The sequence below is a fragment of the Periophthalmus magnuspinnatus genome, chromosome 14 (genome assembly GCF_009829125.3).
Source record: "Periophthalmus magnuspinnatus isolate fPerMag1 chromosome 14, fPerMag1.2.pri, whole genome shotgun sequence".
In the NCBI taxonomy this organism is placed as follows: Eukaryota; Metazoa; Chordata; class Actinopteri; order Gobiiformes; family Gobiidae; genus Periophthalmus; species Periophthalmus magnuspinnatus.
This window is the reverse complement of record NC_047139.1, coordinates 27,141,346-27,146,873: the sequence shown is the minus strand read 5'-3', so window position 1 is coordinate 27,146,873 and position 5,528 is coordinate 27,141,346.

Below are 5,528 nucleotides of genomic sequence, written 5' to 3'. Positions count from 1 at the left end.
TTTCCCAGCCTGTCAGCAATATAAGGTCTGGCTGGCCTAATTTTATCCTGTATTGGATACCCCCTGTTTGGATTCACACACACACACTCAAAGGGGAACCTGAGACTAAAGCCTGTACATGTCCCTTAGCTCTCAGTCTCTCATGGGTCCTCCGTCAGTGAACAGCCAACCTGCAGCCACTGTGCCACATGTGGGACACTCTATAGCAGTCATTTCATGTACATTTAATGTTGTTCACTTATTTGATTCCTCAATACTGGACAATAGTATGGTAACTAAGTCAATTCTGACTACACGGTCACCTTTATGTTGCCTTGTGTCCCATTAGAACAAACCAACGGTGAGGCTGTTTTCAACTGTGTGAATGCACATGGGACTGGGCATCTCTGCTCTTTACTCCCTCTGGCAGTGTACAGTGATAAACAGGCTTCTCAACCAAACTTTATACAATATAATAAATACAGTAGGCTTATAGATCTAATTAAAAATTGATACTTTGCAGCTGATGTCATCAACATTCCCTGGTGTTGTGATGATAACTGTAGGCACTTGTCATGATCCGCACTGTCCGCTTCTGGTTTTCCTCCCTGTGTGCTCTTCCCCCCTCCCTCACCTGCTTGTACCTGGAGCTGGGCGGAGCTCTCGGCTCCTCCCGCGCGCACATGCTCTCCATCTGGCTAATCACCACACCTGCCATGGATAAGAGGAGATGGGGAAAGACACTCAGGGCGAGATCGTCTGCATGTCCTCACCCTGTCTGTGCTGTGTTTGTCATCCTCACTTGTTCCTGCCGTGCCTGTGTTCCTGTCGTGCTCCGGCCCTGGATGTCTCCTGCCCACTCTGCCCTACGCCCGTCTGGTCTGCCTGTCTTCCCTTCATGTCCTCGGTTCCTGCGTTCCTTGTCGTTCCTGTTTTGCTCCGACCCTGCTCCGGCCCTGCTTCCCAGCCCTGGTACTGTCTTGTCTGTCTCTGCACTCTACGCTCCTGGATCCTGGTCCATGCCTCACCTCCTGTTCACCACTGGATCAACCCTCATACTGCACTATTTGTCAATTCCACAATAAATCCTGTAATTATTCCCCGAGTCTGCATCCTTTGGTCCGCTACACACACCCGTTACGACAGCACTGCTCTGTCTGAAGCTCTGTTAGACATTAATCTGAGCTTTAATTTAACACTGTCTGACTATAAAGAACTAACTTAGTTTGGTGGAACTAAAACATGTCTGTTTTTTTGTGCTGTTAATCAAGTCTCACATATAAAAAATTACAGTCACAGCTAGTAAGCATTGGCCTGCTGTTGTTCAGTTAGTAACACTCAGTTTTTTTTATAAAACATCAGACACTTAAATGAGGCCATCAACGCTCATATTGATCACAGGCTCCCGAAAAAGTGCTGTATAAATAACTTTCTTGAAGGTTCAGACCATCTAAAAACTTATCAAGTTGTTTCTTTTTGCAAATGTGTGCATTGTGTCACCATGGTAACTGCTGAACATTCTGTCATAGACAAACATCCAGTACCATGTCATTGCAATGTAGGAATAGGCTACATTAAAAATAATTATGATTAAATAAAATCTGCAGCATAATATAAAGTTATGTCTATAGAAGGGCATTATATTATTTAAAAAAATCTAGATTCATATTTGCCATTATATATTGAGTGTGCTCAGGGCTGTAAACAATGCACATTCTTACCTTAAATTCACTGTCGAAAAGTTTTTACCTGCACGTACCTGTACCTGTTATTTTATTTTGTAGTGTCAGTAGATCCCCTCCTTGAACCACCACTTTAACGTGGTGGAGACGTTTGAGGTGATGGATATTTGCGGGCCAAGAATGCCACAAAAACTGTGGGTTTGGAGGAGTTTGGGGAGGTCATGGAGGAAGGCTACTAAGACCAGAGGGGGCCCAGTTCAGGCACCACAGGATCTCATCTGTGCTATTTAGAGATAATGTTGTCCTGATGGCTTCATCAAACCAAGATCGGCAACAGGCACTGGGGCAGTTTGCAGCCGAGTGTGAAGCGGCCAGGATGAGAATCATCTACAAATCCAAGGCCATGGTTCTCGATGGGAAAAAATTGGCTCGCTCTCTGGATGAAGACTCCCCGCCTTAAGTGGAGTTCAAGTACTCAGGGTCTTGTTCACGAGTGAGGGAAGGATGGAGCGTGAGATTGACTTGCTGTATCGGACTGTTGTGGTAAAAAACGAGCTAAGCCGAAAGGAAAAGCTCTTGATTTACCAGTCAATCTGCGTTCCTACCCTCACCTATGGTGCTTTGGGTAATGACCAAAAGAACAAGCTCATGGATACAAGCGGTCAAAATGAGTTTCCTCCGCAGCGTGGCAGGGCACTCCCTTAGAAATATGGTGAGGAACTCAGTCACACAGGAGGAGCTCAGAGTAGAGCCCCTGCTCCTCCATGTTGAGAGGAGCCAGCTGAGGTGGCTGTTCTGAATGCCTCCTGGATGCCTCCCTGGTGAGGTGTCCCAGGCATGTTCTGCCAGGAGGAGGCCCAGGACACACTGGAAAGACTATGTCTCTCAGCTGGCCTGGGAACACCTTGGGGCCCCACCGGTGGAGCTGGAGGAAATGTCTTGGGTGCAACCCGACACCAATTGTCTCTGTGTACAGAAGTTGCCGGCAACTTAAATATTTTTAGGCTCTAAAATGATTAAGACATACCTTTGGTGAAGTTTTCCCTGCATTTGTAAAGACATGTTGTCAGTGGCATCCACCTGCAGCCCTTAACACTGGCTGATTTGTCAGTATTTATTGATTTTAGCATCACTTAGCGCCACACAAAAACCTTATGGATTCTGGAGATGGGCGGGCTGACTGTCCCTCTGTTTGGAACTAGCTGACTATTGAGCAGAGAGCTAATTAGGGCTGGAAAAGCACATGGTTGGTGTACCCATGCAGTTGTGCCTGTAAAGGAAAATGAAAATTGTGTGATTATTTTACCTTTTAGAAATCACTTGGTCTTGGAAAACATTTCATGTAAACCCTTTTGTTCCCTTTTGGTTGGTAATCTTGTTTAGATGTGTTTGTAATGTATGTTCTGATAGATGCAATCAGACCAAACTATTGGCTTTGAGATCCCTCTCCTTTTAAGTGTATCACACCTTGTATTGTTTTAACTCCACATGTTACATCCTGAGGTGATCCATCTCATGAATGCCTCCAGGAGCTTGTCTGACCACACCTCAGTAGGAGTCTCACATCCTTACTTTGAAATGTATGTCCTCTAGTCATCTCAGACTATATAAACTTGGTGATTTCCATCATTTGGGGTCTGATATTATGGGGAGATGCGGTCGGCAACTCTGTTGGACCTATTTCGTGCAAGAAATAAACTTTTTGTCTTTGCTTCAACCTTCATCAGAGCCTGCAAAAGGAGTCTTATTTCCCCAACAGTGCCAATAATCCCATAGATGGATTGAAATTCTAATATTGTTTTTTGTATCCTTTCTTCTTGTTTTAGACCGCACACACATAACCTTGCCATACCCACTCAAATCTACTCATTCAATTCCATAAAGATCCTGTAACTGCTCCAGTATCTCCATTAAAGTTCCCTTGGTATATTAGCCCTCTCCGTGCCCACTGACTGGAGCCCATCTCTCAGACACTATCTGATCAGCACACACCAGACTGTCCCAGTCTATCACATGGTTCTTTCAGCCAGAAAAGATGACTATCTGCAGAGAACATGGAGTCACCACAACTGCCTACAGACTCAACAGTGCATCCTAGTCCCCAACAGGAAAGATGGCCACCTCCACACCTCAATGACTTTGAAGGCTTATATCAGCTCGTAGTTACAGTTCCATCTACCCTGCCTGAACCAGTCCTTATAGCTGAGGATGGAGCACTAACCCCAGATCTTACAATACTGAGACCACCTTCTCTACCACCGTCTGTGGGAGCACAGCCATGACGAGGCTAGGTGGGAGCAGTGAAGCACGTGGAGCCAGCAGAGGCACAGAGGCAGTCTCCAAACCTGCTCTACCACCACATCCCAGCCACATCATGAGTGCTTCCATACAGCATGCTCCACCACCATCCCAGGTGCAATATACTGCCCCATTCAGCCAAGCATAGATGGTCTACAGCCAAGGCCAAGCCCAGCATGTGCCTCACCTTCCTCCCCAGCCAATGCCAGCCAATGTGATACTACTTATACTACCACCTGTCCTACCTCCGGTGGAAGGTGGCAGGTCTAGTCCTCCTTCAGGCTTCAGAGCAACACCTGACTTGATGGAGCTATTTTGTGCCTTCCTAGGCTCAGACTTTACCCTACTCGAGATGGTTGTTGACAATCTGCTCAACGCAGATGCACATCTCACCGAACAGTTCGAATATCAGGTCCTCTTTGAATATTCGAAGCAGCCCAGTGGCTACAAACTAACTCAAGCTTATATGCATGACCCTAGACACATACACATACACATCCACTCTCTGGGCACTTCAAGATAAATATGGACAGCCACACCTGCTTGTGCAGAGTGAATTGGGCACCAACTTAAACCTATCACTGATCAGAGCTGGAGATTCAAAAGATTTGGACAACTTTGCTCTGTCAGTACAGGCTTTAGTGGGCATTCTTCAGTCCCTAGAGGGATAAGCTGAGAGGCTCTTGTTGACAGCTCAGGAAACTGCCTGCTAACTACTGAGATAACTTTGTAGAGTACACCACAACATCCTCACAACTGGAACAGATAAGACTAGGACAGGGCTCTAGAGTACGCCTGACAGATCTTCATTACATCCCTTTCTGTGTTCTCCTCATTATAAATACGCATTACATAGTATTGTAGCTTTCTGGTGTAAGGAAACACACAAAATCTCATTTGGTTGTTTATTGTCTGAACACAAGGGTTACTGTAGGCCGTAACCCATGCCAAAACAACAGCAAAACAACAGCAGTCTTAACTCACTATAGCCAGTCTCCAGAAAGACCATTAACTGTTGAATAAAACCTTCACCTCCATTTGTCAGCTTAGCAACCAAGTGTCACCTACAAAAGCAGTTACATTAAAAACATCACAGTTATAAGAACAACAAAGGGTGTCAACTCTAAACTAAACACAAAATATCAGATCATTACACTACCCCCTTTTATGCTCATCCTCTAAAAATCACATTCACAGAAAATTAGGAGGTCTACGGACCCTCCTTGACCACCAGCTCAGAGAAGGGGTCTGAGCAGGGAAACATGTAGTGTCAGAGGGAGGAGCACATTTTAAGTGGAGGAACTACAGGTGTCTACCGCATTAGGTGGGGTGGGTCAGAGACAATTGGCAAGAACTGTCCTGGTGATGTTCTCACACCCTTATAGGGGGCTAGTGTATCACAGTGTATCGTCACTTTGCGTCCTCTATGTGACAACTGTACCCTGTACACAACATTTCCACACAACATTGTGCAAGATCCAATCTAGTCATTGGGAACAGGGGGAGCAGATCTGGAAGCCATGAGGACAAATGGCAGATGTGTGTCCCAGTCTCGCTAGTGTGACAATA